We start from the raw sequence: 13,013 nt of genomic DNA on the forward strand, positions 1-13,013 counted from the left end.
GTGGTTTTAGCCTTTTTATGTTCATCTCTTCTGTTTGGCTCCTGACTCAGTAAGTTTCCTTTAGTCAGGACTAAACAATTTGACCTTGATGGGGGGCTGACCACAAAATCGTTTTGTTTTTCCTTTTTTTTATTCGGCCATTTCACACAATTCAGAGAAACCTGAAAGAATGATAGGCCTGTGTTTATGATATTATGAATCAAATATGGAAGAACGTTGAGATGTTATTGACTTTAGCCATGTTAATACAGTTGATTCAGCCCCTGCCCGCTCATTTCATTTGGGAAAGACGCAGAGGTGAATTCCCCCGCCGCACCCCTCCCCTTCCTGTTCTTCATAGACACACGGTGCACGTGAACGTTCTCAGTCAGCAGGAGCGCCTGCAGCTGCAGGGGGCGCCAACTTGCTGTTTCCAATCCAGACACTGTCATATGACAGATAATAGAAAACCTCGGTGCGGCGCAGATTTCCTTTTTTTTTTTTTTACTCAGCGCTTGTGCGCCCCTTTTGTGTCATGAAAAAATGCCGCCCCGGGCAACTGCCCTGTCTACCCGTGCCTAAAACCGCTACTGCTACCAGACGTACAGTGTGAGCACATGACTCGTGAGATCTACCCTGCGCTGAAGTCGTACAGTTTGAGCTGAAGCTGTGTTACGAGTGAAAAAGTCGCACAGTGTCCGCCCAGCTTATTATAATGTTCACTGTAATGCATCATGATGTTCTTAACAAATAAATTAAATAAAAAATATTGGTCAGTAATGCCAAATATGTAAATTTGTGTTTCAGTCATTTTTATACTGGCTTAAAAATACTTCATTAAGTCTACTAAGCAGGGGTGTAGAACGTTTTTAATAAGGCCAGCCCAGTAATGATCTTGGACCAAAATAAAGGGGGCAGAGAGTCAAATAAAGGGGGAAAAAGAAGATGTTTTTACAGACGCCAAGAAAAATTAAATGCCAAATCCACCCTGCAAAGTGTGTCACTGAGAGTTTAAAACAGAAATTATTCTTGTGCAAATATTGGTGTATTCACCTTTAATACTAGTTATTAAAATGCAGCAGTCGCTGGATTGGTGCAGTTCTAAGTGGAGTGCATCAAATAAAACAATATTAACAGAAAGGTGAGACGTGTCATCCCCCCCCCCAACACCACCTCCACCACAGTTGGAAAAATTCCTAGGGGAAACACTGGATGTCCCGATACAACTAATTTCACTTCCGATACGATACTGATATTGCATCCTTCAGTATTGACAGATACCAATACCAATCCGATACGGTATCGGCACAAATCATACATACTTTTACCTACTTCGTAGTGATATTACCCAATCGGAAAACAAGAGCCAGCAACAGTAAGTATGAAAAAAATGACAATTCTTTTTTAACCATTGGTTGCAAAAATGCAGGTGTGGAAACTTAAACCGCCTGAGCACCATTGGCAGTAAAATTTCTCGTTGTGCAGTAAATAATTGAGAACTTACCACGCGGGTGGTGCCCAAGTTTTGTTTGTCATTTATACCGATGTTCACCTCCCCCTGTGTTCACGCATTTGGGATACATCATGGCCGCGCCCTAGGGGTGCAACCAATGGATCATCATTAATCCGCGATCCTTTCAGCTCTCTCTATACAATTTGACACCCACACAGTTTGCAGATCGGCCTTGTGGAGGGTGGAGGCGCTACCTGTTCCATGCAAAGGAGAAACGCACAGTGGTGGTGAGGGTGGAGGTGGAGAGGAGCTTGAAAAACTTCCTGCATCGTTTAGGTCGCATGTATGGGAGCATTTTGGCTCCCCTGTAAAACACAATGATGATACAAATGGGCTTTTTAGTTTATATGACAGGGTTGTTTCTTTGATTGTGTATATTGCACTAGTATCTTGTAACCCTATCTTGAAATTTAATAAATATGCATTTGAAACATTACAGTTGCATATTTATTTTTCAGGATGGACATTTTGTGACCTCATACTTATCGTAAGTTACCTTTTGAGACATGGTGCTATTGGGCTCCTACCCGTAGAGCTTTCTCAAGTACAAATACATGATTGTAGAGAAGAGTTTATTATAGCCTCATAAAATCAACCATAATGATAATAATAATGATTTCAAAGCAAACAGACCTCTAGTATCAGAATAATATCGGTATCGGCAGATATCTAAATCCAGGTATTGGAATCGGATCCAAGTGAAAAATTGTTGATCGGTGCATCCCTAGTACAACGTCCGCATCACTGCAGATGCAGCACCAATCTGCTTATCGATCCCATGCTCCAGCTTTCTCTCACTCGTGAACAAGACCCCGAGATACTTAAACTCCTCCACTTGGGGCAGGATCTCATCCCTGACCCGGAGAAGGCATTCTACTCTATTCCGACTCAAGCCCCTCCGTCTGTTCTTATTGTAATAAAAATTTTTGTCAATCACGTTGAACGATCAGCTAACCAAATACATGATTTAATAACAAACTTGAGATTTTAGGAGGAATGCAGAGAAGCACTCTGACAGACAGGACGAGAGCCTTAGGATAAACATGAGGGAGAGGAGAGGAGATGTGTCTGTGTTCTACGAGTGCCGGAAGAATTATATTATAAGAAGTATATTAAAATTATATTCAGATGTGTTTTCCAAGACAAAATTTGAAAATATTAACACCTTTTCCAAAACAGAAAAAAACATTCCATGTTGGTTTTTAGTGTAAAATAGAAAAGAAATGATAAACAGATTATCTGGTGCAGTTTTTCTGGAATGAGGAAAGATCTGTAAAAGCAAACTGTAGTAAGTGTGATGCCTTAGCCTGGCAAGCCAGACTAAATAAATATATCTGTCAGGAAACGTTCCAGGGATGGCTCTCGGTCATGGGGCTGTTTCTACCTTTGTCTTTCAAACGATCACTGCATGCTACTGGACAATAAACAACGGGACGTACTCACTGCAACGCATGTCAGTCAAATAGGCAGTCCACTGTTGAAGAAGGCAAAAGTACATAATTTTTCTAAAAATAAGACTTAAACACATCTATCTGCTCCTGATTCTAATAAAGCCCGAGTTCAAATAGTCCAAAATTGATGTAAAAGTCGTTCCAAATAAGCTGTAGCCATCTTGTTTACCTACGTCGCATCATCCCACCCACCAAACCAATAGAGCACCTTGATTGGCCCACAAAGCCAAAAGAGCGCTGTAATTGATGCACCATTGTGGAACAGTCACAGTGCTCTATGGGTTTGAAACCCCAATAGAGAGCTGTGATTGGTCCCGCCAGAATGCAGCTGGGGGCCACGGGGCATTCCTAGCCTGTGGCCATAAACAGATCTTTGTGGTTGTTCAATGTTTATTTTCTTTAAGTAAGAGCTATTCTGAGGTCTCATTATTTTCCAAACATCTTTATTTGGAACAGATTAAAATAAAATGAGATTTATTTTTTATCACATTAATCTACATTTTCTTTTATCCTGTCCAGAACCTCCACAGCATCAAGTTTGGGAAAAAGAGAAGGTTCTGACTGACCAGCAGCTCTTTAACCAGGAGTCGACCTCCAGTTTGGACCAGGAGGAACCAGAACCTCCACTGATCAAGAAAGTCCAGCAGGAACTCTGTAGCCAACAGCATGAAGGTTAGTTCCTTCTGAAGCAGGAAAATGTTAACTTCATGGAGACTTCTTCTGAAGAAACAGAATGCCATGAACCAGAACAGAACAGGACCCAACCCTTGTGTCAGAGTTCTACAGAAGCTGAGAATCAAGATCAGGGTGGATGCAGGAAAAAAAACTCAGAATCAAAGGGCAATAAAGAACTGACACGTAACAAAAGACGTCAAAAAACCAATCATCACAGAGACAGTGTAAATGGTCAAAAGCTTAAAAGGCAGAAGAGGGCTCACAGAGGTGAAAGGCCATTTTCGTGTGAGCTCTGTGGAAACTATTTCAGTCACAAGTGGTATTTAAATGTTCACATGAGAGCTCACACAGGTGAGAAGCCATATCCATGTAAAACTTGTGGTAAATGTTTTACCGTCAGTGGTCACTTAACTACACACATGAGAACTCACACAGGTGAGAAGCCATATCCATGTAAAACTTGTGGTAAATGTTTTAGAGACAGTTGTAGCTTGACTACACACGTGAGAACTCACACAGGTGAGAAGCCATTTCAATGTAAAAGTTGTGGTAAATGTTTTAGTGTCATTGGTAACTTGACTAAACACATGAGAACTCACACAGGTGAGAAGCCATATCCATGTAAAACTTGTGGTAAATGTTTTAGAGACAGTTGTAGCTTGACTAGACACATGAGAACTCACACAGGTGAGAAGCCATATCCATGTGAAAGTTGTAGTAAATGTTTCACACAGCGTGTTGCTTTGATTAATCACATGAGAACTCAACACATGTGAAATGTCTTTTCCATGTTTGTTCTGTAGGAGATTCAACCAGACATTTTCTTTCAACTTCTTATATGAAAATTCACACTTGAGATTTTATTCACAAGTGTGCTTTTATTAAAGCTTTTTCTACATTAAAATTTAGTCGAGGTTTTGTTTTTTTATACATTTTTTAAAGTTTATTTTACAGTAAATCTCTTGGGGTACAGTATGAATGAATGCCTTTTGAGAAAACATCTGTAGAAAAAAAGCTCTCCTGTTTCAAGAAGTAAAGGTTAGTCGGAAGAGTGGGTGTAAAATGGCAGGATTTGGAGTCTGACTCATTAATAATCATGATGTAGGAACATCTTGCCTCTGACTGACTAACAGCAATGCGGCTGTCTCGCTGCTCCCGTTTGTAAAAATGCAGTGTAATTTGTGTGAAGGTTTCATTAGTATACATTAAGGACATATCAGCTGTAATGTCCATTTTTGGTTTGGGCTTTTATAAATAGCTAATTTTTGTTGAGTTTTTGCTTTCCCTCCCAAACCATCATGTTCGTGAGACTGTGAGAACAGTAGGGTGTGTATTTGTGGGAGATGCAGTCTCCCTGAGGTGATTGATCTGGTGAGATTAAAATCCAAATTACTTATTGGGCATAAATATGTATGTGTACACAGATTGGGTAACTTGGAGTTAGAGGGGTGGTCCCCTTTGGTAATTTGGAGTGTTGCATCCTTGTATCAGTCAGCGAAGGGCCGACCCTTCAGAGGATTGTAAGGAAAATCCTCCCGCTGACTTCAGTGTATAGGGTTAGGGTTAACCCTAACCCTAACAGTGTATACACGTCGGAAAAGAATAGAAACACTGGGAACACGATGTTTTTCCAAGGTGATTTAGCATTTTCTGACCTAAAATTAATGCAGAAAAGCTTATGGGGAGATGTCTTCATAGTAGCATGGTCGACCAGCTGCATAGAACACTAATCCTTAGGTTGTCAGAAAATATGTGTTATTTGTTGGAAAATATGTGTTCTTTTATTTCTGCTAAGGATTTTATTTTGAAGGTTTCCTGTGGTCTTTGTAAATTGAAACCATCCTCGTTCCATATGACTAAGTGTGTCGATTTAAAGGGTGAAGCTTTATTTTATGTTTTCAGTTATTGAGTTCTTGCTGGTTATCAGACACCTAGCAATTCTGTATTTCAACACTATAGAATATATTTAGGTGCTGTATTCATGACCACAGCCTAAAGCAGAGATGAAACTGACTAGCAGTTCTCTATCAAACATTTTAGTTGTCATCTCTGGCATTACAGTTTAGAAAACGGAGGGAGGATGCACAAGCATAACAACAGAAAGCAAAATTTGTTATTAAGGAGGAAGCAGTTGCTGGTAAGCCTCTGAGCCGTGCAGCACTTGTTCCTTTTTTGAATGAAACGCACTTCATTACAAAAACCAAACCACTCTTAAATCTTGAGCTGATTTTTTCTTTAACCGGTTTTATTGGTTTCTGCCCTTGTGTGTTTGTTTTTGTCTTTCTTTTCCTTTTGACCCCTCGTTCATCGTTTGTGACATCTGTCCTCTCAGCGGTTCCCAAACTTATTTAGACGCGCACCCCCTTCTATGTACCAACCATGTCGACGCACCCCCCAGCCCCCACATCAGGGCATGGCTCTCTCTCTATATATATATATTTAGAGTGCCTAGGTAGCACATGAAAAATGCAATTTAACGGTTTTCTTAAAGCAGGAACGTTTAACCTGTGCGGCCAGAGCTCTCTTCTTCTTTAATATGTCATCCCAAAATAGAAGCTAATATGTTAATTTGACCTGGAATGAAAAATGTTGTTATAAAACCTCTTAAAAGTTTTTATCCCGGAGGAGGCAGCGCTCATTTCTGCCTTCAGCCTGACGGTGTGCCGGAGTTGGCGCAGCGTGCGCTTATTGAGTGAATGTAGGATCTGCTCCATCACTGACATCCCAGGCTAACAAGGAGTTACGCTCTCGTGTCAGCAACTATCAGCAAGCTGCAAAGAAATACGCAGATGCAAAACGTGGTGCAAGAGTGCCAAACATCAGGGAAGGAAGCTTTGTGAGAGTATGGAAGCTAGGTACAGGTACAGCCAAGTAGAAAAAATGCTATGGTCAGGCAGCATGAATTAACTACTTGTTGGGGTTATTAGGAGCGAACAATTAGTAAGCTTTAACTTACTTTTGGATTCTTCAATAAATTCTGTAAATATGAGAATATTTACTGATTTATTAATTAATTAAGATATTCTTAGACATCTCCGGGGCACCACCCCGTTCTACCGGGGAAAAATTGAATCCAAAACTCTTATCAGTCTTTCTTGAAGTTCGTAGAATCCTTGGAGCAGAGACTTCTCTTCGACACAACAAAGCTACTGGAGACGAAAATCTGAATTTTATAACGTTTAATTAACAATTTGTCAAATGAATAAACAGTGGCATAAATGAATAATAACCAGGTGATATAATAAAAAGATGTATATTCAAAATAATGTTCAAGGTGTGTGTGTGTGTGTGTGTGTGTGTGTGTGTGTATGATGAATGGGTCTTTGTTTCCCAGCGCAGGTGTGCGCGTGCATGTGAGTGCGTGCGTGTCTGATAAGGCTGGTATGAGCTGCGTGTGTGGGTGCAGGAATTAAATCTTAGTGGCTTTAAGATCACAGCAAAACTTAACTTCAACACTTCAAAAGTTAACAAACAACAAAAGGTCACTCATATCTAATGATCTGTTAAAAGCTGTGGCCACAGCTTTAACACATAGAAATTAATAAAAGAAACAACCTTACTTCACGGTATATATCTATAACGTGTTTGATTACGGAAGATAGAGAAAACCGTATGATAATTTGAAGCAAGTCACGCGGTCGACTGCTTATCTTGGTCTAGAAGAGACGAGAAAAGGTAAAAGTTTAAATGAAATAAAAACTTGCAGGAGAAACAGCTGTCTGAGCGAAGGCAAGGCGTCCCTTGTGAAGTTCGCTGGTCAGATGTGATTTACGCTTCTCCTCCCACGAGTGTCTCTCCACGGGCTGGACACAGAGAGAGCAAAGTTTCTTTGTGCTGAGTTTGATAACTTACAGTGAGCTTGATGGAGCTGGAGTTCCTTTTCCAGCGGTTCTGTGTTTGATCTGCTCCAGCAGCCAGCCTCCCGCTGGCTCACGTTGATCAGAGCAGCAGCAACAGCGCGTCCTTTACAGCCAGTGAACTGGGCATAAGAACAGTTAAGTTTCGTTTTTCGCTGAAACTTATAGTTTTTTGAGCTGGTTGTTGTGGTGACATCATCACCTTGCTTCCCTATGCAAAGCATCATGGGAAATGAAGTTTCTTGGCGCTGATGTGATTATTTGCTTTTCAGAGCAATTTAAACACAGTCATTTTGGGGAAAATCACTGCATAGTAATTTCCTCATGAGGTCAGACCCTCAACATACTTTATGGAGGATGCTGTTCCTCCATCTGATAAGCACAATTTGGGAAAAAGGATGAATTTGACTGCCTTCCAGGGAAGGTAGGTTAGATCTACAGATTGCAGATCACAACTGTGCCCCAAATATCTAGAGGACAGATGTCACAAACGATGAACGAGGGGTCAAAAGGAAAAGAAAGACAAAAGCAAACACAAGGGCAGAAAACAATTAAACCGATTATATCAGCTCAAGATTTAAGAGTGGTTTGGCTTTTGTAATGAAGTGCGTTTCATGCAGAAAAGGAACAAGTGCTGCACGGCTCAGAGGCTTACCAGCAACTGCTTCCTCGTCAATAACAAATTTTGCTTTCTGTTATGCTTGTGCATCCTCCCTCTGTTTTCCAAACAGTAATGCCAGAGATGACAACTAAAATGTTTGATAGAGAACCGTTAGTCACAGTTGTATCACTGCTTTAGGCTGTGGTCATGAATACAGCACCTAAATATATTCTATTGTTGAAATACAGAATTGCTAGAAGTCTGTAAGCCAGCCAGAACTCAATAACTGAAAACAAAATAAAATAAAGCTTCACCCTTCAGATCGACACTGTTTTGTGCAGCGCCCCTTTTTGGCCACAGGATGGCCTCAGCGGCCTTCTGCTTCGCCTGTCTCACGGTGAACAGGTGTTTATGATTATTCATAATCATGGATCAGCTGTTAAAAGCTGCCCTCTTGCCCTCATTCAGAGAGAAGGTACAGGGTAGTATAGACTCTTAGGAGTTTATGCTATTCTCTTCTCGTGTGCTTGGCTTAGTATTTTTCTCGTTTGACTTTGGTATTTGACTCATTTTGGGATTTGGATTTAGGATTGGAATATTTGGTAACTTGACTTCGGACCGGCTTTAGATTTTGACTTTGGATAACCCTCGCTCTTTTTAGTCTCGTTGTTTATTCCCATCCCCTTTTGGGTTGGTGTTTTCCGTTCTTCCCTTCGTTTTGTAGATAAGCTCCTTTGTGTTTTGTATATAGATATTTCTTTTAAGGTTGTAAGTATTCATTTTGTAATAAATTCCTTGTTTTTTAGCGACACTGCACTTTGTTATTATTTAATCCACACACCATTTTTATTACTCCCCTCCTCATCTCTCCTAGAGAGCCGGGGGACGTAATAGACACACTTAGTCATATGGGACGAGGATGGTTTAAATTTACAAAGACCACTGGAAACCTTCAAAATAAAAACCTCAGCATATTTAAAAGAACGCATATTTAAAAGAACACATATTTTCCAACAAATAACATATATTTTCTGACAACCTAAGAATTACTGTTCTATGCAGTCCTTGTAGAGGGTAAAGTGCTGTTCTGTTTATCGCCAGCAGAGGGCGCAGATTTCCCATTCTTTCAAGGAAACAAAACAGTGTTTGGAAGAAATTAGCTAAAGTCTTTTTACTAAAGCCTCATTTATGCTTCTCCGTCTGCGTCAGTGCGGAGACACGCAACGCCATCATCCGTCCTTGCTTAGGGCACGCAAGTACGTACGGAGTCGAGCCCACTTTTTTAAACATCTGTCGAACGAGATGGATTACGCAAGCTTGTGATTGGTCAGGACGCCGCTGTTGTTTACAGTGCCGCCATTGTAAAGAGAGCCGAGGATAACTAGCGGCAGACACGGAGAAGCTTGAAGAATACCTCGCGAAAAAACTCTAAAAATATGAACGTTTAATTCTCCCGTGACTGGAGGAGTGAAAAGATGCGCAGCAGGCGTTTTATTTGTGGACGGAAATGACAGGAAACGTGGGTTTAGAGGTGGGGAGCGCATGAAGCGGTGGGAGAATGAGAGACAAATATGTCCGTGTTAAAAGTCTCTTATATACACAAAAAACCCAATATAAACACACGATCTTGGACCGATACATGACAGGATACCACAGAACAGCGCTACGGCCTCTGTGGTCCTGCCGGGCACTTGCTTTGCAACACTCCCCAGGAGACGGAGAAGTAAAAGAGCAAAACGCTTCCGTCAATCCGTGCGTGTCTGTCCCTTGCGGAGCTGACGGAGAAGCATAAACCAGGCTTAAGGAAGTCTTTAACCTTTATTAATCCAGATTCATAATCCATAGCCGTCACTCACAGGAGACACAATGCCACCCACCACCTCAAACTGACCTACAGTGAAAGAAGATCAAACAAGACCTGCAGGCCTCTGGAGGTGTTGGTGATTTGGTGGGCAGTGGTGGTTGAGTGCTTTTGTTATCTCATCGGCCCGACCTGGCAGAACCGGGCCCGGCAGCGCCGAACCCGGTGTGGGGTGCAAGAGAGACAGTCTCATGCAGACTGACCAATGAAGAGAGGGCCTCAAGTTAAGACCCTCTCCTCATTGGTCAGTCCGCACGAGGTGTGTCAAAGGTTACCATGAGTGGGTTACATGATGTCAGGCATTCAAGTATTGAGTATATTTACTGCATATTACAGTAAAATATTCTGTATGTGACCATATTATGGTGATCCTTGGGTCGTGATGATGGGGCTCTTGAATATTGTTGCCCAGGGTTCAACGAAGTGTTAATCTGGCCCTGGTGGACTGTCAGTCGGTTGGGGGTGGGGCGGTGCAGAGACGTATGAAGACGGTTGTTCTGAGACATGAGACTGTATGTTTTTTGGTGACCATTCCAGCAGGAGTGTGTAAAACAGATTATTGCTTAATTAAAATTAAATAAACATATATATATTTAACTTGAAATAAATTGTAATGCTTGATTCCCACCTTGATTGTTGTGGTACAGCCATGGGAGGAAGTGATTTCTGTTTATTTCGGGTCCCAGCCAGATTCTCTGTGTTTACTTTTTTCTTCCTCTCACTGTTTCCCTGCTGCTCTCTCCATCATCATGCTCACTTATTTATACTTCCATCAGGTCAGGGTTACAAGGACTCATCATCTATCTATCAGCAGTAAAGAGTTACAGCTACATGCAGAGGCGGTTTTACCATTAGGCATAGGTAGGCGGCCGCCTGGGGCCCCCTTGTGTTGGGGGCCCCCCTAGCCCTGACCGCCAGCACCCCTCTGTTAATGCCACAATATTCTTATTACCAAACTGTGGCCGCAGACGGGATTGGACATGCGCACTTCTCATTACCATAATTCCTGAACCGTTCAAGATATCATTAAAATTCCAAAAGTGCTGAAAAGATTAAAATGGGGCTTTCCGTGCATATACAATACATTACGGTAGCCACCGGGATTCCCTGTCTTGAGCGCAGTGAATCACAACAAAGATTCAGAGATGTGCTGAATTTGTCATCCAAAATGCTCCGTTGTATAACTTTTGAAAGGCTGATCAGATTCAGGAAATTCCAACGGTTCCTAAAAGTACATAAAAGCAGCTTTCCAACAATCTATAGCATGAAGCAATCAGAGTTAGGGAAAATATCGCTACGAGGGGAAATCCTGCTGTACAGCCTGATTGAAACGGAGCGCAGTGCCGCGGTGAAAGCGGATAACGGAACGGGGAAGCTAATTAGCATAAAAACCAGCATGAAATTATGGAAATGCCTCAAAGAAAATCAACACGATCTATTAGGTGTCCCAGAAGGCTTATATCTGAAGACAGTGACCGGACAGATCTCCAGTGAACCAGGATATGAATGTTTGTTCAGTCTTTATTTTTTATTTTTTTATTTGAACAACCCTCAACTATTTGCTAATTGTAAGATTCAGCATCATTCCAGCATTATTTATCTTTTTACAATAAATAATTATTTTTGCTAAAACAAATGTTTTTGGTATAGCAGTGCACGGTGTGCCAGAGAAGCACCCCATGGCGGTGTGAGGTGTGCAGGACTCTGCCTGCAGCTGGAGAGAAGCTGCTTCAAGGTCTACCACATCAAATAAAAACGTCTGAAAGTTTACAAAAATAAAGTCTTAAAAACTGCTACAAGACACCAAGGTTCAAACTTTTTAAAGAATAGATGCATTTCAGTTCAAAGTTTAAATTGTTTGCCCAGTAATTTTGAAGTTCCTGTTCAGTAATAACTGTAAAAAATTCAAATCCGTTTTTTGCTTTTTTCACTTTTAAGCTGATTTTTTTAAAGGCTGTAATAGAAATACATTCTAAATAGAAGAAGAAGAAGAAGAAAATATCATTTCTATAGCGCCTGTCAAGATAAAAATCACGAGGCGCTTCACAAAAACAAAAACAAAAATATAAATATAAAAAAGCATTTAGAAAATGTTTAAAAATATATTTAAAATGAGCAAAAATAGGCAATTGGGATTTAAAAGAAAAAAATGTAAAGAAAGAGAGAGTGAATAGGAAAGAGGGAAATCAGTGAGGAAGGTGGAATAGGTGGGGAGAGCAGAATAAAGAGAGAGTGGTGAAGAAGGTCATACAAAAGCCAGCTTGAACAAGTGAGTCTTCTGCTGCTTTTTAAAGGAGACCACTGAGTCCACTGATCTCAGGCTCAGGGGGAGAGAGTTCCAGAGTCTGGGGGCCACAGCAGCAAATGATCTGTCACATTTGACCTTTAGCCTGGTGCTGCACAACCAGTAGGCTTTGATCACTGGACCTCAGGGACCTGCTGAGGGTGTAGGGACTAAGAAGATCACCAATGTAAGATGGTGCTTGTCCATGCAAGGCCCTGTAGACCAGAACCAGGATTAAGAAATGAACCCTAAAGTTGACTGGCAGCCAGTGAAGCTGGAGGAGGAGTGGCTTCACGTTTCTTTTCGTGAAATGTTATAGTGGTTTGGAAATACAAACCATACACTGAAAGCTGAGGTTGTTCTGAAAAAAAGGAGAAGAGTTACACACACTTTACACTTTTATTACAATTTTACAGCCATAAGATTAAAAAAAATACCAGGCGGCCCTGTTATAATTATGGTCATAAGAGGGTTATTAAGACTGCGATGCACAAACTGGAAGTGATTGGTAGTCATTCCACTCCAATCCAGTTGGTGGCAGTAATGCACCAAATTGTTGTTTGCCAAGTGCCATAAGACCACAAATAAGAATAAGAAGAGAGGCGGGAGCATTCGTAACAAACTCAAAGCGATAGTCAAAACATTAAGCATGACATGAAGTTATCCTAGTGGCTCCAATAAGAGGAAGAAGCAGCATGCTTCATAAAAGCTTTTATCTTCACTTCTGAAAGTGACGTTGTTTTTCGATGTAAACATCAAAAGGAAGCAGAAAGGAAAGACAATGGAAAATGT

At 41.1% G+C, this 13,013-nt stretch overlaps 1 protein-coding gene across 2 annotated transcripts in view; it reads left to right on the forward strand.

Annotated features, from left to right (window-relative positions):
- The window catches only part of LOC129165515 (zinc finger protein 121-like), a 133,094-nt gene that overhangs the window by 31,589 nt on the left and 88,492 nt on the right, over positions 1 to 13,013 (forward strand). For both annotated transcript variants that reach the window (XM_070548008.1, XM_070548007.1), the window contains exon 2: positions 3,463 to 3,615. The gene's annotated coding sequence lies outside the window, so the exon portion shown is untranslated. The remainder of the gene's footprint in view (positions 1 to 3,462; positions 3,616 to 13,013) is intronic.

This window comes from Nothobranchius furzeri, chromosome 2 (assembly GCF_043380555.1).
Source record: "Nothobranchius furzeri strain GRZ-AD chromosome 2, NfurGRZ-RIMD1, whole genome shotgun sequence".
Classification (NCBI taxonomy): Eukaryota; Metazoa; Chordata; class Actinopteri; order Cyprinodontiformes; family Nothobranchiidae; genus Nothobranchius; species Nothobranchius furzeri.